Here is a 27581-nt window from a genome sequence, read left to right as displayed (position 1 = left end):
TCACGGCATTTTCGCACATGGCAGTGAAATAATTATCTCCTGAACTCCAGATATCATTACGATAAAACTGGAAATGGAATTTACTTTTTTGTTCCAAATACGCTCTTCTACAAACAGAAACAAAAGTTTAGACCACAAAGACCTGTAGTAACTTAATCTAAACCACAACAGGAGAATTAGGTGAGGGTCCTTGGTAAAAATAAGTCAAACCAGGCCTAGAGCCATTCAGTTCTGTGAATATGGACAGAAGTTGGACTGACATCTACTAGAATAACAGAAGTGACTGCAAGTTTACATCATGCTGTGACACGAAGTTTCATGAGTTTTCACCTGTTAACTAAAACTGACCATTTCTGAGAAGCAGCATCCCCAGAAGCACTCCCCAAAGCTGCTACAACATCGTAGGAAGGAATCAGGCGTTCCTGGGACAAGCTGCAAGGACTATGCTCACACATACACAACACGGTCCTGCAAAGCTCAAATCCTGAATAAGATCCAATTTATTGCTCAACACTCATCTGCTTTTAATCACAAGTTGCAGAGCATGTGACAAGATCCCTATCTTGCTCATTTTAATGACTGCGGTACATGGCTGGCAACAGAGTTTGTAAACCCTGAACTCATGCAAGCTGCCAATCCATGATGATTTAAGCACTCTGGCTTATTTGCTGTTGTTGTTCATAATACTAAAATTCAGTTGCTCAGATGTTTGCAGGGAAAAGCCTCTAAGAAGAAGTATTGTCAAAGTGAATTTATTTGCAAATTCAGAATGACATTCATGGCGAAAAAGATCAGTTGCATTCACCCAACTATTTCTCTAATGATTTTTACTGCTTCCTGAATTCCTAATTAGGAAGACATATCTGATAGTTAAATACTGCAGAACATTATATATGAATTATTGCCTCCTAGTATTTTATCAAAAATATAATTAGAAGTACATTATGTGGGGAAAAAGCAAGTTTTTCAGCTATTTATGCCTGCAGATATGTTTACTTTATGTCTCTGATGAATTTGTAAATGCAGGTGTTGTTTGATAATCATGAACATTTTACATGATTCATACTGCCTCGCAGACTGGGAAACATGCAAATTTTCACTTTGTTCTTACTCTATTCCTGCATCTCTCTAACAAGCGTGCTCCATGTTCTTTCTCTCTCTTTGGCACGGCTGGAGGCCAGAAGGCAGCGACACACAGGAACTGTCCGTTCCCTCCCCACATGCCAAGATCCTCAAGCCAGTGAGTAATGGGAACAGGGTTGTGGCTAAATTGCTTTATGGATGACCATTCAGTAAAGAGGATTACCTAGAAGCAGGTAAACCAAGCAAGATAAAGTTCATTGCATCAATAAATTTTTTTTTCCTCTAATTAATATGTGCTGCACACATCCTTGGGCTGATTTAAAATTCCAGCTGTTTGGGTCTAAGCTGGAGCTCAGACTATGCAGGGCCAGGGCTCCTTGCTGTCAGCCCCAGCCTCTCTGTGCAGAGGAAATCGTGCGTTTGCTATATTCTTGAGTTGCACTCATAATTTTCATGCAAACTCGTCATCAAGACATTTCTCACAGAGATGAGAATTGAACACACACTTGTTTTTTTCATGGTGGTCTTCAGTCAAGGTTATATTTTATATATTATATATGAAGGAATAAGCTTCTTTGATCTTACTGGTGTATGATGATGGCTGCACTTGGGTGTCTGCCCTGACTTCTGTACAGCTTTTCAAGTCATGCGGTATTTCAAAGTCATCTACTGTTGCCAGGGTCTTTGGGGCATTTTAGTATTGGGTAGGGAAATAAAAAAGGATGAGATTGATACCTTGCTTCTTTGATATACATAAAGCTGTGGGCCCACAGTAACATGACCTGGCTTTCCTCCAGCTGGGGAATGAGGAAAACAGAAAAAAAAAGAGTAGGTATGGTCTCCTTTCTTTGGCTACAGTTATAAAAGTAGTTGCATAAATTTCAAGTTCCTGACACCTGACAGCAATGAAAATGGAGAAAAGTTGAAAAGATCATGCTATTATTATCACATGTACCATTAGGATTAAGACTAGTAATAGACATGCCAAAAAGCCAAAGGTGTAGGAATTGCTGGAGGGACAGATTACAGACAGTGTACGCGTATGCCACCTTGCACAATAGCATCTTAATCCCCACTGGAGCTTACAGGTACAGTTGTGCATTCACGCTTCATGACAATTTGACATGATTCTTAAAAAATGATATAAAGAAAAGCATTGGGCAGGTTTTAAAATGTTTCTGATATGTGAAAAGCAGCTTTGAATGGAGGAGCAAGGATTTCTTACCATGTCCTGTTGAACCAGTCAAGTGAAAACTGGAAAGCTGTGGTGGTTTTACCCAGCTGGGCAGCTGAGCTCCACCACAGCCGCTCTCTCAGTCCCCCTCCTCAAACAGAAAAGGGAAGAAAATACGATAAAAAGGGCTCAAGGGTTGAGATAAGGACAGGGAGATCTCTCAACAATTATCATCATGGGCAAAACAGGCTCAGTATAGGGAGAATTATAAAATTTATTACCTATTACTAACAAGGAAGAGCAGTGAGAAACTCAAAAACTTTTCTTTATGAAGGTGGCTTATCTTCCTCAGGGAACACAGACATTGAAATTAAGAAACAAACTATCACTTGATATAATTTGAAGAAATATTGGGGTTTCTGAAAGGTTTTCAGTTTTACTGGAGTCCTCTTTTTAAAATATGATGCATAAATTCTAGGAGAGCTGCAAAAGTAAATACAACAACAGAGCTTGGCACTTAAAGTAATCTTCACTGGGGTATTTGCCTATATAAATAAATTATTATGAGTTAAATAAATTATTATTTGATGGACTAGAAAGATCTGACATATTCTGCACCACAACCAGAAGCAAAATATTAGTTTGAAAATACGTTTGCATTCATAAGGAAAAGAAAAAGAAGTTTAAAAAAAGAAAGAAAAAGAGAAGGAGAAAAGGACCAAGGAGGAAAGATAAAGAATCCTGGTGCTGGTCCTCTCTGACTTCAGAGCACCACTTTTAGAGACCCCAGTTGAACAAATCCCTTCATGTGTGAAATAATGAAAAAGGCTTCTAGTTAAGTTCTTTAGGTTTTGAAAATAAGAAAAGGTCAAAATATATGTGTGGGTGAAGGAGAGAGAAAGACCATACCATCCATACCACTGTGGCGTGCAAATTAATACCTCCCACGCAGCAGAAGTGGCAAGTACAGAAACAGCCACAGCGATATTTCTTTCAGTCATGTACTTGCTATATCGAAAACCTCTCAGTGGAAGTGAAGTCCCAACAGGGTTTGCCCCAGAAAACCAATACTGTACTCTTGGTATTCAAAGCTGAGGAAAGACGCAGGACTGGGCACTACTACTACTCTTGCCAAGCACATGCCACTGGCTGAGCGAGGAGCTGGAAAACAAGCGCAGCACAGCACGTGCTGGGGCCTGCAGACCTGACGCTATTTCCTATGTCAAAACCATATTTTACACAGAGCCAAACTTGTTCCCACTGCAGCTCCACCACTGGCAGCAGATCACCAGAGATGAACGTGGACCGCTGCCCTGTCAGAAATACACCACGGCTGGAAGGCCAGAAGAGAGAGCAACCTTCTCGTTGCCTCAGGTAGGCCGAAGTCTGTTGCGCAGCTCAGTTAATGTACACGCTCCACCTTAGAAGGTTCTCTTAGTAGGGCATGTCAATAAAAACAAACAAAATTCAAGTAAAAAAATAATATAGAAAGCTTTGTTACATTTCCCAACACTTGAAAATACTTTAAGAGGACAATATTCATAAGGGGTCTGATCACTGAAGTATTCCTGTGAAGAAGCAGCCTCCATTCCTGGTGGATTTCCCTAGCAATATCTTTTCCACCTGGTGGGTTTCTTTTTTAATACAGAAACTATTCACGCTAAGGGATTTAAAACTAATGAGTTCACAAGCTGTTCTTAAAACTTCTACACTCCAATGAGACTAAAAATAATGTTCAGCCATACATGCTCTATCCACATTGTATCATTCTCTAATTACATTTCACCACAAGGGCATAAAAAAGCATAACATCCTACAATTAACATTGCAAACATGGGCAAAACTGTCGCCACAGTATTTGGGATCAGTTAGTGTTAGATTTTCTTCTGTTTTGACATTTATCCTACTTGTGCACGTGCTGGCACGGAAGCCCATACGTTTCCTCTGCGCTCTCTCACAGAACCTTTCTACCAATTGCTCGATCTTCTCTTCCTCCCATGTGGCAAATTAAAGTGAAACTGACCCCAATAAAACTGAAACAAAACCCCATCCTTGGATGTTTTCCAGTTTAAAAAATATATACTTTAAAAAAAAAACTTATTTAAGTGGACGGCCTGGAGGTTATCCATACCATGTTCCTTCAGCATCTCTGCAAAAGGCTTCAGCTGGCAAATAGCTGATAAAGAAAATCACAAATAAAACAGCTCAAGAGGGAGCTACCAGCAGGAAAACATGGTGATGTATCAATAAACATACAATCGCATCATCAATTTAAAGTATTTGAGTAAAGTATCCAAACAGTCAGCATCTGACTCAATTAGTTATGAAGAACTATACCCACAGATACAATTGTGTGTGCGTATGTGCACAAGCACATACTAAATAGACTCTCCTTTAAAGCCATGTGGAACTTATCTGTGTGTCTGAAAAAACACTCTTCTGACCAGAAAAATATATGTTCTGAGTAGGTAGTATAAAACCTAATTTCGCAAAACAGTTTGGTATAGGCAAATAGGGGTAAATATATTCCCCAGTGAATATATACATATATACATATACATTTCCAGGATAAGAAGCCTATTATGCGACAGATGGTACTCACATAGTCACCACCACATACACTCCCAATGGACACGCAAATACCAAACATACTCTCAGTGTACGTGCCTGTACTAGGGCGTATTGTAGTTTGCCTCCCCAAAACCTCCAACTGCCCAAACCATGGCTGGAATCCATTATGATGCTTCTTCTTGCGATTATCATTTTTGATTCTCTGGTCAGAATACACATTATTATACAGGCACAGTTATTCACACTAAATTTATTTCAAGAGAATCCAATCCATTACTTCCCTTCTGTATATACTATTTGAAAACACCTAAGGATAAGGAAAATATTTCTGCATGCCTTAACAGAAAAGTAACACATTAATGCAGAAAGAATACGAGTTTCCTTTTCAGACACAGGACAATACAGGAAGACTTCCCAGAGAAGGTTTCTGGCCTCTGAAGTTCCTAAAACCTCATTAAAAAAAAAAAAAGATTGCTCTGATTTAAAGAACTGGCTCACATTCACTAAGCTTCTGCCCTTCCACATCCCTGTCCTTACAGTCACTTGGAGAGGTGAGATTTGTGATCAGAGGCACTTCTTTGCTATCAGTATAAATTCTCACATTTCCAGTGACTCTTTAAAAACAACACGTGGCCTTGAGAATCAGAGTTTAAGCACAAAAGAAAGTGTGCTAAAAGGCTTCATAGCACAGTACAAAAGAGTTCACATTGACACCATATAAACCCGCATTGACCTTGTTTATAAGAAACTCAAGAATGATTTTCAACACAGGCTGTTACATTTAACAAAGATTTTTCAAGTTCCATCGCAATATTCCATTACCAATTTGTATTCCCTATGTTAGCTGAGATTTCCAGAAATGAACAACATTAATTGTTATGATTAAAGTATAAAAGACTTCCCAAATAAAAAACAATATTTACACATTTTTTCCTGGCTTCTAGATTAGTATTTTTAGATTTCTGTGTTTCAATATGATTTGCTTGAAGATTGTTAGTATTTTTTTCCCCTGGCTAAGCACACAACAATAACAGCATCTCTACCAGAAAGCCCCCATAATTGATTTGACAATTAAAAACACAAATATCAAGCTGCTGAGGGAAGATTACCCAGGTCCAGTAATTTTCAGTTTTGTTTAGCAGGACAGGATGCTTAAGGGCATTACAGAAACAGCATAAAATGTGCAGTATAATGGTGGTGACATTTTCAGCTATCATTATTGCAAAAGACGACAAAATACATATTGTCAGCTACCATACCTGCAACTGCCTGCATTCTCAGAGCATTTTTTCAAAGAAGCCATTTTTAGAACTGTCCCAGATATTTAGGGCACAACTTCCCTTACTTGAGAAAATTCAAAACAACGCACAGAGGCCAGCTGTCTGACAGACAGCTCTTGGTACTGCTTTGATCACAACAGTGTTCTAGAAGAAGTACATGGTAATTCCAGGGGCTGAAGACCCATAATCTGCCCTAATCCACCCCAGGTTCTCTGCCAGAAAATACCAGCATACAGAAATACAAGGGTGCAAGTGGTGCCTGCTGCTGCCTTGCCAGCGCCCATATGCCATCAGCTTTCTAGGAGAAAATAATTCAAATCAACATAAGGCAAGAGGTGAGATGCGATCACAACGATTCAGAATCCTGCCTACAGTTAACTAAACTACAAAGAGAGCCCCTGCAATTGTGTCACATTTTCAACAGGAAGAAATAACTTACAAATAGCATTAGCAGCGGGAGAAAAATTGTAATTCCACAGGATGTGAACAATGCAAAAAGGAAAGAAAGAAGCATCCGGTTCAGCCTCCAAAGAAAGCAAAGCAGATTTAGCTTTCCAGTTGAGCTCGAGGCAGGCCCCGAGCTTGCACTGCTTCTGATCTCTGTATGTCGGGCACAGCGCAGCTGTTCCAGGATCCTGGCTGCCGGTCTCATGAGAAACCATTGAGGAAGGAATTGGGGAACAGATGTCAGAAGCACAAGGAGAAAAGGAGGAATGAAAGAATGGAAATGAAGTGGGAAAACAGACAAAGATATAAAGGGACAAAGACAGTGATGAGTCAGCTGAGATAGAAGAGTGAAAATTATCTTGAAAATAATTAGAGGGCATTAGACACTAGCAAATGAGCACATTCTAAAGGCCACAGTCTCACTTCTGTTTTGGGGCATTTTTGCTTTGAAGAGAGACAGAGATTAAGAGGAAGAAGAGGGAAATAATGAGTCCACATCTCATTTGTTAATAAACTAAAAAAAGTCACTAACTAAACTAACCAGTTATAGTTGATGAGTTCCTTTATAGATTTCTATCAAATGAATAAAGGGCATCCAGGCGGTCTACTTCAGTTACCCAAATCTTACTTAGCTTTGCCTTGCCTGCTTAGCTCTGCAGAAGACGACTTGTGTAATGCCCTCCACCTTGGAGGCTTCCCTGGCACTACTAAAATTTTCACAGGATGAGAATCACAACATGCCTGCCATATGGATCAGGAAGTGAAAGCTGAGGGAAAAAGCGACGTGGCAATGGGTTACAGGTAGAAGAGGACAAGAATTCTCCAAGAGACCTATTACTCCACTGCAGGCAGGCCTACGGTGAAGATCGCTGTGTTGCTACATCCAAGGGTGAGCAAGTCACATTACGTCCAGCATCTCCTGGCAGCTCACCTCCTTCCTCCACTGATGCAGGCTGTCCAGGAGCCATCACGCCCTGCAGGAACCACTCAGCATCCTTCCCAAGCAGCTCGGGTACTGCTCCCAGAGAAAGCAACATTGGTCTTCAAGGCACATGCACCACTGTGTACCTCGTAAATATGCATCCACTTGTAAAACAGGCAATTATTTCTATTTTTAGAAGAAATTAGGTGCCTTGATATTTATATAAACTATATATATAAGAAGGTTGTAGAGGCAGGGTTTGAACAGGGACTCCTCCAGCCACTGACAGAGTTTAAATCACAGAACACTCTTGCTCAGAGTTAATAAACTGTCCAAAGCAGGAATTCTGTCTTCTTGTGTTAGGAACAATACATCTCAGGGATTATATACTACTAAGAAAGCATTTATTAACAATCTATATTAAATCATGCTGTTGTTACATTTTGTCCATCTTGTAAATAAAACTGCATTTTTGTATAAAAAGGATTTTAGCCTACTAAGACCCAGATTTCAGTTGGATATCCCCATCATCAACAGTTAGAAATGAAAACTATTTGATGTGATGAGGTACTGGCTTAAACAGCAATCATTAGGGTGGCCAGCAAAATCCCAGACTCCAGTGCTGGGAACCTGAGGAAAGAGTAACGCTTTATCTTGTGCATCTAAATATTTGTGCTCATAGTTTCTGAAGAAAATAGATTTTTTTTTTTTAGTGATTTATAGTTTTTTCCTCTTTACTTGCAATAGGTACAATCTTCTTTCTGCCTTATAAAATCCAGAGAGATCACAAATACTTTCCTGAGCCCTAGAGTTGGAGAGCTGGAATTTCCCGAGTTCTTCCAAGGTAGAGGATGTTTCCTACCTGCAACAACGGAGGACAAGAAGCTGCACTGCCACTAATACCTCTCCACCACTTCCCACACTGATGCTAGAGTTGCAGCGTATCTGGAAAATGTCAGTTTGTCCCCATCTCACATCACGACACATTTCACTAACTTTTGCTTGCAACATACATGCCACAGAAGTATACTAACAACAGATGCTGCAAATGTCGGCTCGTTAATATACTCATTCTATACATCACAGCACTCTATTTGCCTTTCTTTGCCGCAGTATGACAAAGAAAACTCATGTTGAGGCACTATATCTCCAGTGATCCCTTTTTGGGGTCATTGTCTCATCTCTCCTTCCATATGGCTGTACCAAACTACAGCTGATGGATTATCACAATTTTTCCTCATAAGTATATTGCTCTCTAGCTTATTTTCTTGTCTTTTTCATTATTTACTACCCCATCAAAATACATATGCAAATTTAACTAGGCAAACTAATATAGTATCTGCTAGCTCACTTACTAATAGCATAAAATACAACCCAAAACTCAAGTAGCAGGCCTTGATAAGCAGTGTTCACCTGCAGTGATTCCAGCTGTCTCTCCTCTGCTGCTGAAGGGGCAGAAAGGATTTTTGAGAAAATCAGCAGGATAGATAGGTGTTTCTACCCAAATCTCAGGGTTTTAGAAATCATGTTTGATGAAGCACAATTTGAAATAGGTCAAATCCCTACTGAAAGTGTCTTCTGCTGCCCTGTTCTCTTGTTTAACTGCGATATGCTGAAATTATTTTCCTTCACCTTGTTCCTTGCATATAACTGTTGTGCTTACTTTATGTTAAAGGATGAGCAGAATCCCCAACCCCTCTTCTAAACTCAGTAGTCCACTGAGAAGATTGTCCATTTTTTTATCCAGCTGTGGTCTGCTCTGACATCCACCTGATTTCTTTAGAGGAGGGTTCTGCTTTGTTCAGTGCATTAAAACCTCTTCTTTGGTTCATTCTTTCAGACTGATTTCTGCACATGCTCTGCCCACCAGAATACTTTCTTGTAGCAATTTGGTATTTTCAGCTATGAAGACAGACTACAGATTCTTCTGCTTCTCTAACTGGTACGTTTGCAATAATGACATTTATTTTCTTCCCTTGTGATTTGTTTTTCTCCTCAATTTCATTACCCCCCATCCACTTCCATAGGACCTGCCTTTAGATGGATTACCTCTGCGGATCTGAGAAATCCTTGATCACTTTGATGCTTTGAAAGACAGTCACCTATTCCTCTGCTGCACAAGTCACCCCCTCCAGTAGAAGTACCAGTTTGCATTTTAGGCTACCAAAATCTTCTTTCCCTTACAGGCAGACAGCAAACATGCCATACCGTGTAGTGTCCACAATAACTAATCTTTTTTTCTTTCCAATCATTGACACAGAAATATGCTTACTGGAACTTAAATTCCCAATGGGAACTTTCTGTTAACTATTCTAAATTTATTACTCAAATGTTTGCTGTTGCAGCATTTAAACCTGATCAGTCTATTTCTTCAGTAAATCAGACTCACTAATGTAAAACTCAAATATTAGATTAAGGTCACATATCTCAAATAAAACTTTCCAGATCAAAGCTGAATTCCAAAATTTGGTCACAGAAGACCTGCTATCTTACTGATACAAACCAAAACAAAACATCAACATTTTCATCTGCAGAAGTCCTATCATTATCATCAAGTGTTGTGACTTTTGACTTGATGCTTGTTCCTTTGAATAATTCATATTTGATTTTATCATGAAAATCGCTTTTTTTTTCTGTAAAGGTCAGAATATGTTTTAAGACCCCTTTGCAGTGAAAAAGATCAGTATTTCAACAACTCTATGTAAAGTTGCATGTAAGAATTGATAAACTAATACTGTTGTTAAACTCCAGATAGAATTCAGGCAGAATGTAACTCTACCAGATGGAACTTGAATTGAATTCACTTGAGTTGACAACTCCCTTGCAAAAAAAAATTTTTTTTTTTTAAAAGTATCCTGTCCTCTTAGTTCAACACCGTTAACTTGCACAATGGTCATGTACCTTGCAAATCTCTACCAATTAAAATCTACTTTAAATCACAGCAGTTTGGAGCCACTCAATTATCATTTTACCTCCTCATTACTAACATGTGCTATCTGTATCTTAATTTATTATTCACATACATACTCTGAAATCTTGTTCATTCCCTTTGGAAATCATTGCCTTCACTGAGATAAACTCATCCATGATAGATAACAGCTCTGTTAGCATTTAGTAATCCAGATCAGATTATTAGATTAGGACTGAACGTGCATTAGTATAATTAGACAGAAATCTATTCCAAATAGAGTGCAAACAAGCCCTACTTTAGAAAATAAATGAATGCAACTCATCTTTGAGTACACCATTCTGTAGAAAACAGAGATGTTCTGCTGAGGAAGCCTGGAGGAGAATGTGATTTGCGGAATGGGCAGAGGTCCAGAAAGCATTACATTTCGCTCGTCCTTTTTTCATAATGAGATCATCCCTAAAAGCCAGCATTCGTGCATATACTAATTATAAATAAAAACAAACCATCTGAATTTTTGTTTCTGTGCTGCAAAAAAATGCTACTCTGTTTTGGACACAACACATATACACTGGTCCAATTTCTCTGTTTTCCTTCAGTCTCTCGAACTTATGCAACACAAAAAGCATGAATCTTTCTTCCCTTAAGCTTTTCCCCCATAACTGTTTCCAGGCTTTTTTGCTTCAGGATCTTTCTGTTCCATTCTACAGTGTCTTCTGCCCCAAAGGGACACTTCAACTCTTTATCCTTACTAATAGGTCTCAGAGGATTCAGCAGAATAATTCTTTGTCTCCAGGAAGAACTCAATGATTTCAAAGTGTAATAACTAAAAATATGCCTTTATCCACTGACAACATTCTCACTCTTCTCGCTCTCTTACACCCAAATGTAAAATTCAGCTCGTATCATTTTAACTCCTAGATCCATGTTTCGGTTTTACAGACCACCAAGGAAGACTTCAGAGTTGTATTGGCTTTGGGTGAGATGTAACATAGGGAGTGCTTCCAGCTCTGCAACCCACCACTTCAATTCAACATTGGGGTTAGAGCTCTCCTCTTCTTGTCTCTTGGTTTCTCTGGGCAGGACAACCAGGTGCACGTACTGGAGGAGACCCATGGCACTCCAGCCTTCAAGGTGGATAAGCAAGAGAGACAGCCTGTGAAAACTGCTGCAGCATACATCTGTGGTCTACCCTGTGGTTGAAGCATACCCTCAGACCACACAAATTAGATAAAACATCAATTATTCCTTGAATTAATGTCTTGAATTGATGATAGATGAAGACTTTCCACTGTGTGTCGCTTCTCCCAGTTAAAAGTTAGGGAACTGGTATTGACATACCCTCTGAGCAGCTTCCCTTAAGTTTGGCCAAAGAGATCAGAATTGCCTTCATGAGCCAGAAAAAAATAAAAACTGAAGAACTGGACAGCAGAATTCAGACTGCAACATTTTCCCGTCCTCTTGTGCTGTCTGTCTGTCGCCACGCTGAGCTAGGATATAGATCTGAAGGAAAGTCTTGGATGTCTTAGACTTTGATCAGGCAAATATATTTGAACACCTAATGAGTGTTTATTCAAACAGGAGCCAATGGCATGCCCTTCTTGCATTCAAGGCACACATAGTTGTCTTGTAAACCATTGTTGACTTCTCCAGTAGCAAGAAGCTCACTCCAGACTGGAAAATCCATTAAAGCGGCAAGATAAACCAACCTGCTTGGAGCTGTGTTTTCTCCTGAACCCAACAAGACTGCCTTGCTAGGAGCTCAGGGCTGCCTTTCCTGGTGACCTCCCATAGTTCAGACTCATTCATACGTTCTGAAATTAGTTCTGAAAGCAGGAGGCTCACAGACCCGATGTGACTTTGATGCAAACCTGTTCTTATAGGTTCTTGGAATCCCTGATAGCTAACCAGACTCCTTCTCTAATTTTAATCCATTTTATAAAACTTCCTGCTTTTCAGCTTCATTCGGATTGATCAAAGTCTTCTACTGTTCTTCTTGCAGTTGTGCTGGGATCTTAGGAGGAAATTGAAACCAGACTTGAAAAAAATATTTCAACTGCCAATTAAACATTGTGAAAAGATAGATTAATCTCAACGGACCTCAAAGTTGACAAAGTCATTGTTTAATGTGTTTAGATATAAAGCTAAAAGAAATTTGATAACAGCAATAAGGCAGTTCCAAGAATATCGTTACCATGAAATAATTACATCCCAACAGGATTAGAGGTAATCAGCCACACTGTGTCTCAGTACACCTCAGGGGGTGATTATCTTACTGTAACAACACCACCCATTGTGTTTCATTGCTTAAATGTATTCTGATAAAATAACATAGTATTAAAGTTTCTGTAGCTGTTTGTCAGCAGCAGAGCAAGAAAATTATAGTCATAGTATATTTTCTTTTCCCAGTAACTTCATATTTTTTAAAAAATTAAATCCCACTGCAAATTTTAAAACATATTCAATACAAAAATACATTCAGCATTTAGATTGCAACATAAATAACCAAAATTAGAACACTGAAATTTATCTTGGCAGGCTGTAGTTTCTTCATGCCTCTATGACTTCAATTTGTGTCACCATTTTAATATTATTTAAATATGGAGCTTCACTTAATGCGTTCATGAATTGCTAGAATGAATGAAAATAAAGAAGTGTTTCATAGAAGATTATGAGCCATCCAGAATATTATTTATTTACTTAAGTGACCAAAAAATAAAGTAATAAATCTTAGTCTCTCAAGTAAATGAAACTATTATGCCTGATTGAATGTATTTATTTATACTAATAAAAATAATATCTCCTCAGGTATTACTTTCCTATTATTTGTTATGTGCTATCTATCAGTGTGCCAGGTAAACACAAAATCAAATAAAATATATGACATAAACAAGAGCTCCACTGTGTTATTCTACTACACAGCAGAGAGGCACCACGTAGATTCTGCTATGTTTTCTTAAGTCTGTGCGTGCAATTGGCAGCATATGTCAGCTTTGACAGTGGAACATTACACACACCATGCTGGGCTGTCAAACCCAGTATCCCACATGTAGTAATCAAAGGTAGGTGATACTGTCTGTCACTTAGTTATCGCTAAAGATAGTATTTATCACTATGGACAGTTTACTTGTTCTGCAGGTCTTCATGTGATTCCTGTGATCACACCACGCTGTCTCACTTCCTTTATTACTCAAATTTATTTCACAGGGGTTATGTAGGCTCCAGTTTATGAAATGAAGCAATTCCTTTTTATTTCAAAGGTAATCAACAAACCTTGCTTAATTATTTTAGTAAATGCTTTAAAGTCTCAGTGTCCGAGAGTGTCCAGAAGGATTGGCAGAGACTCAATCACCTCGTGAAGGATAGAAAGGATTCCATGTCCTAGCTGAGCTACAACAGCCTACAGTGCAATTTAGGGGATTCAGACAATGTGGAACAGTCCCTTAGGGAGGGAAACCTCTTCGCCTTTGAGTGAATCCTGTTGAATTAGAAGTGCCTTCACAGAGAGCTGGGTTCCCTTTCTCCCAGGGAGCTGTGCTGGCCCAGGGAAGCAGCACCGTGATACCAGCTGGTTCCCTATAGCACAAAACTTGCATTGGTGAATTCTGTTTGCGTGTAATAAACAATGAGAACATAACATCGGCACCTGGGCTGCTAGGCTAAACTTAGGACAACTTACTCTGAACATGTGAGAAACCTCAGAATTATAGAGGCATGAAGAGTACAAACAAATTACGAATGAAAAGAGATTTATTGAGAGCAGCTACAACTCAGAGAAAGATCGTGTTTTGGGCTTCCCTACCTTTCAGAAGACTGGCTTTCTGGCTTATTACTTAGAACTCTGAAGACTATTATAAGCAGTTGATTCAGCTATTCTAGAAACAAATTATGCAGACTATAAAGGAACTTTGACCTAATATACTACCATCTTTTGAATGACTATTTTGCTTTGAAATAGAAGTCAAATGGAAATTAAAATGGTTATCTGTATGACTGCTTTCAGGAATTTTAAACCCATAACTGGAAGAAAAAAAGTTGCTTTTCTATAGCACATTACTCAAGAACTTCAAAAACAGCTAACATCTGGGATTCCCATTTTACAGATAAGAAAACCAAGGCAGGCACAGACACAAAAAAAGAACAAGTCCACCCAGAATACTTTCTACCTTTTGCAAACAGAAACTTCTTCCATTAATGCGTCAGCAGACTATGTTCCATTAGTAATTACTGCATTGACATTTTTACATTAATTTCCACTAGAAGAACTTGCCCGTCACGTCCACTAGTATTTCACTGTTCAGAAAGACAAAATAAGACAAAATAACCAAACCATCTTTCTCCCACCTGACACTATCTTCTTTCACAGGACCCCTCTGAATTCATCTATTTTCTGTTCATACTGAGAACATCTAAATGAAAGTGCTAAACCTGCACGTTTGAACAGAATCAAAACTGAAATCAAAGAACAAAATGCTGTACTGCAAAGGCATCTCTCAATTTGTCCTGTGCCAATTGCAGACAAAGAAATAAAACCTTCTGCACTATCAGTAGGGCTTTGTTTCAAATCCACATCACATGGACGTAAATCTACTATCATAACTGTTCCAAAAATTTTTATACAGTCAGCCAAAATCAATGATTATCTTAGAGGTTTCCAAAGGATTTTTTTTTCCATTCTGAAAACTCTTTACTTTGACGGACAATCATTGCTATTTAAATTTCACAGTGTAACTGGCATATATGCATGCAATGAAGAAAACATTTTGCTCTACTTTTTTTTCCTATTACCTGTAATGGCAACAACATCTGAAATCAACAGTTATTTTGGGCACTGTATGCTTTTCATCAAATTGCAGTCAGTAGAAATACTTTCCCTAGCGATCTTCAAAACTCTGATGTGTGTCATAAAAATCTATTCAGAATTCAATATCTACATTAGTACTGGTGCCATTTGGGAATACATCATTCCGACAAGGACTCAAAACACTTATGTAAAAGATGACTAGATAAGAATGATTTCCTTTCTAGTTAGGCACAACAGATCTTAGTCTGCTTCATATCTCCTGGCAAGAGACAGAATGCAAGAAAAAAAAAAGCTCAAAACCAACCAAAAAGCTCTGCTGTTGTAGGCAACCACGATGTATATATACCCTCCCTCACAAACTGATCAAGTTCCTATTGCTGCTAGAAGGCTTGTTGCAGAAACTCAGTGAATTCACCTTTAGAAACCTTTCTTGCTCACATTTCTTGACAAATTTGCTGTTTACATTTTAATGGCATCATTTTACTCTTTATTCTGTAAGGTAGGCTGTTCTTTAACTTATATGGCTCACAGACTTTGGGGGACTAAGCCCTCCGGGTGTAATCACAGCCCCTCTTTGCCCTTTCTCCTCTAGGTACTAGACCAATCTCTACCCTCTCCTGATGGACTCTCCATTTCCCCTCTGCTGCTATTCCAGTCTAAATCTATTTAAAGCAGGAGCAATTGGAGTGACACAGATTTCATAGTGTTTCAGACATTCTCACCAGCCCATTCCATCATTGTATTAGTACGTTCCTTCCTCAGTGAGAAATGTCTTACAATACACCTCCTCCAGCCACAGATGCCTTTTTTGTGGATAGAGCATACCAATGATGCATACTCAACTTGGGCAGGACTCATCCATCTACAGGTTAGATATTCAATCTCAGGAGTTGTCCAGGCTTCCAGGCAGAAAGAAAGGCAACTCCAGGCAGCAATCTATCTCATCTTAAAATAGATGTTTGAGCTAGATGCAATGAATTACATCCTGGAGGTACTCCCATATCATCACTGACTCTAGAAGCTCATCTAGCATCCATGACCTTAGTCTTTCTTTGTAATAGATGTTTTTTAACAGAAGAGTTCTAACATTATTAGTTTCTAAGACCACAACACCATCCCACTAAATTTATCTCACCTCTACTATTCTTATTACTATGTATTCAGCATACCAGTTTGATCCTATTTTGTTTTAACAATATTTCTCAACTTTGGGCCTCCCTATCAACTACAGTAAGTTTAAAATTGCCCTTGACAGACAGAAGGAACTGGGACAAGGAAGGATTCTTACAAGCCTGCTGGCACAGTATTTCACTTTGCAGAACCAGGCTCAAGCCTCTCCTCTTTCCATGTCGAGGGGCGTAAGTTCCTCTGCTGCTCTTCTCTTCCAACTCATCTGTCTGCACATCCTACCTTCCGATCTCTCTCAGGCTGTCTGCATTCCTGTACATAGTCTTTTCCTCAAGCCCTTACTACGTATCAGTTCCTCCATCTCAGTAGAAATGTGTGAGTTTCATTTTTACTTCATAGTTGCTTGTTTGTTTTTGTCGTAAGCTCTTTGAACTTGTCTGTAATGAGCCAGGGTTTTGTTTTTTCAAGTCTCAAATTAGTTCTGTCTCAATCCAGCTTTCAGCTAGCATTAACTGAGTGTCAGTGTAGTTGCTAAAACTTCAATCTGTTTCCATTCTTCTATTGCTCAAATTGTGAATGAGTGACCCCCTCAAGCAATCAGCCTTTCACTTGAATTTTTGTCTTCCTTTGATTTCCCTGTGACCCTGTCACCTCCTGATTTTCCTTCCTTCTCCTTCACTTTTTAAATGAGCCTCCTTTTTATCCTTCTTCCAACTTCCTACATGGTTCCACAAAGTTGCGTCTATCATCACCATTCCTGCTCCTAGTTCACTATCTATTTGGATAATCCCATCCAAAAACATAAACTAGGTAACAACCTTCAGGCTAATGTTTCACAGAACTACCTCTCTGCTTAGATAGATTAACCTAAGCATTCCTGTTCCCTCTCTGGCATCCTCTGTGTGCCAAGCAGTCAGCCAAAGTCCAAAACACTTTCAAATCAGTCCCACTGGGTTCTAACCACCAATACAGGTACAACTTCACATGCTCATCATATGTGCATCATCTTTCACTCAAAGCTTACTGTGGCTTCTCACATCCTGGCTGATACCAGGAGGTCTCTTCTCTTATGTGAAAGCTTTCTTGTGCATCCACACGATCGGGCTTTCATCTTGGATCCCAACTGCTGAATAAAATAAGATGATGCTCTGGACCAGTATAACTCTTCACATTACCATTGTCAGAAGACAAGAAGCTTCAGCGTCAGACTGTGCTCTTTGTGGAAGAGAGACACGCAGTTCTTTAAGGTATACATTTTGTTTGTATATAATACAGCTTGTCAGATCAACAGATGCCCCAGATGCCCTGACGTTTTCTCTGCTGAGATATTTGAAAGCTGCATCTTGCTACCAGAACTTTATTTGGTAGTGTTTTATCTCTTGCTAGATATTTCTTCATATGATGTGAAAAAATGAAGTTCTAAGAGTGAAAACACACATATTCCCCAAGCTCAAAAGCTTGCTGAAAGATTCCACAACTGTAAACAGCAATAGTAGTGCCTTTTTCAACTCCTCATTTCATCCAGCATGAGTCTCTTTCCAGTGCTCACTCCCTACATTTTTCCTCTCAAAATAACAAAACTTTGAAGGAAAGAAGCACTTAGAACTGCTGTTAACATTTCTTCGGTATTCTAATGAACTTAATAAGCTCCCATGATGCTTCTTACAATGTAGAGAAACCTTCAGAAATATGAAAGTGACTCTGTTTATTCCAGCAGGAAGGAGCATTCCAAACGACGGGCAAGATCCATTAACATTAGACATGTTCTACTAATGCTTGAAAGGAACTCTCAAGAGGAAACAATTATTCACTTTGATGCTTTTGAATATTTTTAAACGTGACTCAATTATAAGATTCTACCTGTACATTCTTTTTTTGTTTCACCTGAAATGTTACTTGATTTATGTTGAAACCATATTTTCTCACCCAATTCTAATTTCATTTATACCACACTTCCAGTTTCCTTATAATTTATGGGAAGTTGCAGTTTGATATTGCTCCTCTGACACCCAAACCAGTTCCACAAGCTAACAAAGTCTCCTGACTCTGCCAAGAGATTTGAGATGAAGAGTTCTTATGAGTGTTTTTCCTATGAAGGATGTGCCCCAGGAAAAAAAATAAAGAACGATATTATAATGATTAAAATCAAGTTGTATAAATTATTAAAGTAGATGCATAAGTATCCTCATATCTTCTAAGTGCATTCAGTCAATTGACGGACTGATTTATATTTTCAAAAAAATATCCTCGATTATTACTCTTGACATATATACAAATTCATGATGTATGTATGAGTAATTCCATCTCTTAAATATCCATTGCACGTATACATGTATGATCTTCATTACAGATAACTATCCAGAGTACTCACAGCATTATAAATGCAGGTCTTTGAGGTAAGGTTTTAGCTGCAGATGGGGCTTGGTGAGGTTCAGTACGTGCCCACTCCCAGTCCTGCCAGCAGCTCACAGGTTCACTTAATCAGTAAATCACCTCCCTCTAGTATTCCCCATTCTCCAGGAAGGAGATTTCTTACTACCCTCTCTGTAAGGTGTTTTGAAATCTAACGATTATGAGAGTGAATTATTCACATATCAATCTTCTTATTAACTGAACGTCTGACTGGTAAGGCTAACTGAATTTGCATAAATACCTGTTTATTGAATTTAACTGAAGCACAATCAAACACTTATCTCAGTTACACTTCTAAATATCTTTCAGAAAGATAAATTATTTTAAGGCTGATTTTTTCAGGTGAGTAAGTAGATGCTGTTGCTAGTATGAATTACTGTAACTTGTCTGATTCCCCCAAAATACGCAGAAATGATAAGAAATTAAAAAGATTAAATGAACACATTAGCAGTAACAAGCGACTTCAATTTACAAACTAATTGGGATAGAGGGAAAAAAAAAGATTAAAAGGAAGAGTTTTTAGACTGATTTCTTACTAACAGGGAATCCTAAATGAAGCTAATAGCATGGAAAGGCTAAAAAAGAGCACCCATAATTTGATCACAAGCACTTAAATACCACAGGGTAGTCCACAGACCCTGCCTGTATTAGTTCTGAGTCAAGGGCCTGATCACATGGACTAATTTCCAGATTGCTGTAATTTTGCTCATGCTTAGGAGTCGTAACATGGGAAATGGTGTGCTTTACTGGTTCAAGACTCACCAAGTCTTCTAGAAACCAGTGCAGACTTCCCTGCCCTCCTGTAACAGGAACAGCTGGGCAGGCCATCAGCAGGTCTGTCACTGCTCTTGTCCAAACCAGCAGTGAAATGCAAGGAACCACCACCGCTCCACATTCACCACACACTCCTCTGCAATTTTTATGTTATAGCAATGCCAGCACCTCTATGCAAACACACACACAAAATAAATAAATCACAGATTTAATAGGTCTTCGGGCACAATTAAGAAGCTGAGCTAGCTTCAGTGTCCCACGTCTCGCATACTACACCTACAGGACTATATCATCTGCTGTATAATCACACCAGCTGGATCTTACCCTGGATTTTCACAAGCCAGGACTGATGACTTCCACTACAACCTTGTGTATCTGAAATTAATAACAATAAACTGGAGAAATGAATGTAATTACTTTGTTAATAGTCTTTCTGGTGATGAATTTACTGATACTTCAATTATAAAGCTGATTCCTTATATTAGTACTAAAATAACGTTATTCATTCACAAAGCATTCATTACAACCCTCAGCCCAATGTTCTGTAAAAGAGGATTACAAACTGAAGCCTTAAAATTATGTCAGGCAGATTTTTCATAAATGTGGAAAAGCTTACAATTAAAAAAAAAAAGAAGAAAAGAAAGGGGGAAATAGAAATAGAAAAGAAGACAGGCTGGAGGACCAGAGGCACTAACTCAGTCAAATTCTTATTTGCATTGAGCTTCAAAAAGGAAATGCTAGACCAGATCCACTTCAGCCACCTCACAAATATCACATGATCATGAACAAAAAGGTTACGAAGTGGCAGTTTATTTTTAAAACACGTATCCAGATATTCTTCTTTTCCCTAACCAAGTCCATCCCTTCAAATATTTCTTCTATAATTAGCTAAAACTTCAGACCTTTCTAACTATAGAATTTAATAATCTTTTTTCTGTGCTTTAATTTCATAATCATCTAAAACTCTTAAAGGAAGAGGGTGCAGGTCATCATTAAATAACAGCTGGTTTTATATTTCCATCTTTCTACCACACTCAGTTTATGGAAAAACATTTTCATGGTATCTTCTTTTTGTTTGTTTGTTTAATTTTACTAAATATTTTCCCTAAACAAACTTAACAATAATAGGAAAAAAAAAGGAAAGGAAAAAAAAAAGGAAAAAGATAAAGACTCCACAAAATTTTGACTTAGGAAGAATGCCTGAAGCACAAAAGAACCATACTTGAGAACTCACATGAAGGATGAGTGTGCATTTAGTTGGCTGAAACTGCAGCTAGGGAGATAAGGCGTCAGCTCTAGTTTCCTTTCTGACCTTGGGCAAGTCATTCACTTGTCTGAATGCTTCAGCTCCTCTCATTCACAAAATGAGGGTGATAATATTCCATTAAATAGAGCCTCTTCTATATTTGACTTTTTAATCTCAACAAATTTGCAACCTAAAATAACTAACTCTTGGATTATGCAACATCTAGCACCGTGCAGACTCACCCTCAGCTTTGGTCTGTGAGTTATTTCTTCATACAGTAACAGTTCCTACAGCTGAAGGAACAAAAGTTTTGTCGTGCCTCAAAATACTGCAATGGGAGAAGGCCTCAGTAACACAAAATCATCTTCCAGGTACCTATGAAAACACACACCTTGCACGTGCGGGCACATACACAACACACATACAGATGTAACGCGGCCTGCCCAGAAATTTGAGCAAAATGGGTAAGGAATTTTAACCATCATTAAGTAACTATCAGTGTACCTTGAGGGAGGTGAAAAAAGTCAGGTGTAAGTCAATGAGCAACAACAGCTAATGTAGAACCTCAAAAAAAAGAAAAAAAAATTCTACATACACAGTTAAAACTCTTTGCCACCAGGGAATATATGCTAAAAGCACAAATCCTAGCATGATTTCACTATGATTATAGAGACAGATTTTTAAATGTGAAAGAGAATTGTCAAGATATGCTTCACGTTTTTCATTTTTAAAGGAATTTTAGCAGAAAAAATCTTATTTTTTCATATTAACAAACCTGAATTGCCACTTTTTTATACAAAGGATTTATAGAAGTATAGCATAACACAGGGAAAACAAGTTATTCAATGGATTGAGTAGTCTTGTGATTTAGTAGAGAAATAAAGCTGATATTCTTTAAGAAGAAATAAAGAAGCAAACTCTTTGAGGCGTTAAAAAAAGTTCTGAAGGGAGTACAGAAGGAAACTGCTACAAAGTGTGACCTCCCATGACATATATAACAAATGACCAAGCATCTTGGACTAAGAAAGACCAAGGCAGTAAGGGATTTAAGACAGAACATTTTTTTTTTCCAGCAAGGCTACACAAATGTATGATAAAAGCACCAAACAGCCTGCAATCTGAACAAGCAGTAAACATTATGAATTTTTTTAAAGTGTATTTGAAGGATGAAAATCTTGCATGAGAAAGGAGCGAGGCGAGTGGCTGATTAGGACCAGCAGGCAAGGCAGGCTGCCCGGGCTGCTTCCTTAGCATAGCTGCAGACACCCACCTGTAGCATGCAGAGCAGGCGGGCCGGCGTCATCACGCCAAAGCGTTCTTGGCGCTGGCAGCACGGAGTGCATTTATATCAGGCTTCGGTAGCTACACGCCGCAGTCTTCCACTACAAATCAGCCAAAAAACACCCTTCTGTTATGCTGCACACATAGCAGTGCTCCCCCTAATCTCAGCAACGCATGCAGGAGCTTTCCGGGAGTTACTGAAGTTTAATTTTCTGTTTGTCGCCAAACAGCAATCATCTATTTTCAATTCCCACCCCCACCCCCCATGCTTTTTTCTATGAACTAATTATTTCAGACCTAGTGAAGGTGGATGAAAACTGCCACTACGTGTAAGGCTGCAGAAATATTTTCAACGCAATGGGAAATTTCCCATTCACACATACTTTTCTAAAAAGCCTCTAAAATAACCTAAACTTGCCATTCTTTCATCTAAAAGGAAAATGTTTACTATTCACAAATCTGAGGATGAAAAAAAAATATTGCTGGGATTTTTTTATAAGGGAAAAAAAATTCAACTATACAGCATGTCACACTACTCAGTTGGTGTGAACATCCTAAATATCCTTATAATATTTATGTAAGTTCATTACTTTAATGTCACAAGTATCTGAATTTTGGAGACCGAGTACTTGGGCTTCTGTATTTGAAACTATCATCAAAGAATTCAATTAGGAAAAAAAGCGACTGAAATTGTCGCTTCTGGCAGTCAGTCAGGATTTAGTTCCCTGCATTCACCAGACCACAAATGACTATCTAAAATTGCTTAAGTTTGCTCATAACAGGAGAAAAAAAAATAATAATCTTTATTTTCCAGTTCCATTAAGCAATCTCAATTTTGCAGGATGTAACAGTGAAGTTTGCACATTAAGTTCCTAGAAGCTCAATTTTCTTTTAGAAGGTGTTGGGGGGAAGAGGAGGGAAGTGGCTTTCCCTTGGAAAAGAAATAACCAAATGACAGTGCCATGTACAAATGTACGCTACAAAATGTAATTTTTCCGTGGCTTGACTACAGGAAGAAGGGAGGTCAAAGATGCTATTAAAGAAAAAGAGGATCTATCTTAGGCCATTTAAATAATAATGCATGATTGCTTCGTGCGGCACACTTTCTACTGCCTCATTCAAAAGGGTTTGAAGTAATGAGATTTTCACAGTTATCTTTTGAAGCATATTCAGCAACCTAATGGCTGAATCCAAACCTGAGCGAAAGTCCTGTAAAGAGTTCTCTACCCCCCAAAATGAAAGAGCTGTAAAATCAAAGACGGTGCAGAATTAGCCCTATCCACCACACTCCCAAACAAAAGGGAAAAAACATCAGAAGAGTGACATATGGGGAGAGTGTAAAATAAATAAAATTAACATTAATTTATATTATACTCTGGAGATGTAGGTAGGCAATGAAAGCAAGTCACCTTAAGTACTACATATAAAGAAAGATTTTGGATGGCTGGGAAACGGTCGTTCAGGATCAGAGCAAAAAGACAAGGAAAAGGTCACACATGAACATACCCGTGCTTAATAAGCATTTGGAAAAGCTCATGTTGAAAGGGGTGCCCTGGCTAGCCCAAGGTTACAAAAACCCCGCAGCAGACCTCTGAGCGCAGTGTGGGAAGTCCAGCCCGCCAGAGAAAGGGAGTTTAGCCCAAAGACACCTCGGTGTCTACAAGCACAGAAGTACCCGGGGACAACTCTGCAGACCCAGAGGGACCAGATTGTACACCCGGAAAACCAGAAAATAAAATCAGAAAATAAAGAAGCCACCGCAATCACCAGGAGATCGAGCACCCCAGTAAAAACTCCCAGCATGATTCAGCATGCCGAGAAGCTTTAATTGGAGCCAAATTCCAGGGGAAATAGATCTCTCAGAGGCTTACAGGGCAGATAGCTGAAAGTCTTCTATTTGCAGAAAAAAATGTAAGAGGAAATCTAGTACATCTGCAGTTTTTGCATGTTGATGGAGTATTCAACTATGGCCTCATCTTAACGAGAGTAAGGTTTTAACATTGGCTTCATAATTATTGATGTCTGTAGTTAAGCGTAGCTGGCATTTTCTATTTAAGGTCCCATTTTTCTTTACAGATAAATCTGTCTCAATGTAACCACTTACATTTTCCAAATGGGATATTGAATTTTGTACGTTTGTTGATTTTTTATTATTTTTTTTTTTAAAGTCTAGGGTAAAGCGGTTGAGCCATTTTTTTGGCATGAAGTCCAATGTAAATATGTTTTGTGTGTGTTAACATTTGCTGAGCAGTCTTATCTACCACTTTCATGTAACACGCTACAGCAGACACACGACTCTGCAAAACTGGACAGTAGCCATTTCCAACTAGATTTCCATCATTAGCACTCGCTTTTATTCTAAGCCCCAGTTCATATTCACACGGGGACTAACACTACCTCGCCTTGCAGGGGTACCGTGCTAATGAATTCACGAACAATTGCAAATCAGCACTGAAAGCAACATGGGAAAAACTAGGATGGTTTTTTTTTTTTTTTCTTTGTTGATGCAATGTTTCAGCGGCACTCCATAAATAACACAGGAGCAGACTAAGAGAAACACTGGCCTGTTACTTACCCAGTAAGAACTCTGTACAATGAACAAAGCAAAGGTTATCTGGAACGAGGAAAAGGGTGATTTAAAGTTTCATAGGTGACTTTGATCCTGGGTCTTGTAAGTGCTTCACTTTTTATTTTGAGCACTTTTTTTTTTTTTAATATAGGTATATGTTCGGGCAAGGTCAGTTGTATATAAATTAGACTAATTTAACATTACTGGGTGGAACTCAGACTAGGACGTAGAAAATCCCCTACAACATAGATGAAATTTAAAGGCTTCCTGGCTGTAATTAAAGGTATGCTAAATTGATACAGAGGCAAATCTGTCTGGAGGGAACATAATGACTGCCCTTGCAGCGAGTCAATCCAGGCAGAGAAGTGCTCACACCCGTAATGTTAAAGTCACCTGCTCACATAGGCAAAAACCACATCAAAGGAAACCACAGGCAGTGAACACATTTACCGTCTCCATTTGCCTGATTATCACCAAACAGCAGTCTGAGGATCGTTACCAGTCAGAAATAATCAGAACTGCTACCAGGCCCTCTAGAAAGAGGGTAAAAACATAACATGGGATGTATCCTTCAGGATGAAAAGCCTGTAGGACTTGATGGCAGCAGAGATTTTCTTGTGGAAGACCAGCGGCACTACTAAAAGCTTGTGACTCAGAGAGCAAATTCTTCAATACTAAGTATGATTTATCTTCTCAAAAGGTCCACAGCGCTCAGACAAATAGGCTTAAAGTAGCAGAGACCGAGGCGTACCCTGCTACTGCTCGCAGGTGTAGTTTAACCCTGGTGCTGGGCGCTCTGGGCACCAGGTCAGGGCCCCCAGCCAGCCCTGCAGCCTGTGGCAGCTGCCTGATGCTCCCTGCAGCCCCCCTGCTACCGCTAAAAGCCCCCACCTGGTCAAGGGTTTGTGGGGTGCTCTCTCTTAGCCCCTCACGTTATGCTTCTTGCTGGCATTTCCCCACTCTCAGTTCCCCCCTCTCCCTGCTACATACTTGACTCCTCACGAGGGGCTCTAAGGAGCCAGGCAGATGCTATAATCAGGCACAATAATTTGGGCACCAAGGAAAGGATTTGTCAGGCACAGAGAGGAGCTTGGTGCCAGCCGAGGGACACAAGCAAACCCTGGTAGCTGCGCAGCCCCGGGCTGTTTCCATCCCTCCTGCTCCCGGGCTCGTGCTGAGGGTCACAGTGTCCGAGGCTGGAAGCTCTGCACACTCTTACCCATCCGCAGCTCTCCTCTTCTCCCTCCAGGACACAGGACTTCTCTCAGAAGCCAGATCAAAATGTTTCTTTTCACAAAAGACACCAATCTCATCTTTCCCCTGCGGTGTCCACCTCACTATAACTTTCCCTGCCACACAAGGAGCCCCATCAAAGCGCCAATCTCTCCCCCACAGAAATGTGTAATTGCACTGTAAGAGTTCAAAACGAGTGGAAAAGGAAAGAAACAAAAACCCATGGTACACCATGGTGCCCAGAAATTAATGGCCATGAAATGACACTTCCGAAGATCACCAAAGGAGTGACTTCAACAGTTTTGAGCAGCACCTCGTCTCCGCTTTGATTCTCAGATCCAGCATTTAACAATAATTTCTCCTGCATTGGCCAAGCCTTCCCTTACAAAGTAATTTTCACTCTCTCACAACCCAGGGGAGCGGAGTTAACATAGAGTAAATGAAATACCGTGGCTTCGCTCCGTCTTTCGCAAATGCTGGGGGTGTGAAAATGCAGAGAACAAGCCATAAACCGCAGAGAGCATAATAGCTGGGGGAAAGTGGGGAGGAGGCAGTGGCTGGGTGAGCCCTTCACCGCCGATGGGACAGAACAGAGCCTCTACACAAAATTAATTTGCAGTGTTGAGATTATGTTACAGTAGTGATGATCAGAGGAAATATTGATAGCAATAAAATGAAATCCTGAAGAAACTGGCACTAAATCAGAAGACAGCGCGTTAACACTATTTATGTTAATTTCTTCAGATTTCATCCCTGTTGGCATTATTGGTGACACCTCGTGTAACCAAGCAAAGAGCTCGCAAAGAGCTGGGGAGGGGAAGTAAATGACTGCAGCTGCCATTAGACTCCTATATATTGTAGTAAGCGAACGTACCAGCTCATTATGACCTCGATCTAATAACCCCAGTAGTTGGCTCAAAGGCTCATCAAGTACTCCACTTTTAAATGGCATTTCACAAAGAATGCTTAGAAAGTTACATTTCTTTTACCAGTTTTCAATTATAACAGGCAAAAGACTACAACAGACCAGACTGGGAAAATAAAGCTGGGTAAAGCCCGGAAAAGTGAATGAAAAGCAACAAGCAAATCTCTTTCAGCAATCAGGAAGGTTTTCCAAACTATTTAACAGGTCACAGAGAGCTGGGGACACTTACTTGGGTCACCTTAGCATTAGGTAAGCGTCCTTTCCAATTTCATCACGGCAGAACCTGGCTCCACAAACGTACTCTTGTGCATGTAAATAACTTTAAATAAATTACAGCAAAGTCCTGTTGGCTTGTAATTCAGTCACTCTGACGGAACTTCTTACAGGGGCTCCTTCCACAGGGACCGAGGCTACGCTGAATCATAAACTCATTTATTCAGAGCAACAAGGGCTGCATTCGGCCTCCTCCAAAGCCAAAATACCCACCCCCTTCAACGGGCTTTGAACCCTCAGCTGAGTTCTCAGCAGCCCTTTGCCTTGGCTTAATGTAGCCATCACCCCCTCTCCTTCAGGTGCAGTGGCCATTTGGTCAAATTAACTCTTGTCAGATTCAGGTGCTGGGGTTTGGGAGCTGGCTGTGTGGCTGCCGCTGTTACATTCTCATTCTATACAGCTGCTGCTCCTTTTTAATTTGAAAATGACTTTGTTATACTTAAATTGTTTTCAAAGGAAGTCTGTCCAGGCCAGCAGATGCACTAATGAGGATTCTTTATCTTTAAAATGTGTGAAGGGTAATTTCCTTGTTTCATTTAATTTTAGAAATA

General features: G+C 39.4%; 2 long non-coding RNA genes across 3 annotated transcripts in view; both read right to left on the bottom strand.

Annotated features, from left to right (window-relative positions):
* Positions 1-27581, bottom strand: part of LOC308198236 — a 103055-nt gene that overhangs the window by 20899 nt on the left and 54575 nt on the right. The window lies entirely within an intron of this gene.
* LOC308198227 lies at positions 6691-27293 on the bottom strand. The gene is made up of 3 exons (XR_013953735.1): positions 26987-27293; positions 22020-22131; positions 6691-12399 (listed from the first exon to the last, which is right to left on the bottom strand). It is a non-coding gene; the product is annotated as an uncharacterized lncRNA (long non-coding RNA).

The sequence above is a fragment of the Anser brachyrhynchus genome (genome assembly GCF_964034855.1).
Source record: "Anser brachyrhynchus genome assembly, chromosome: 7".
NCBI lineage: Eukaryota > Metazoa > Chordata > Aves > Anseriformes > Anatidae > Anser > Anser brachyrhynchus.
Note: the sequence above shows the minus strand (reverse complement) of the source record. Positions and strands in the feature narration are given on the sequence as shown.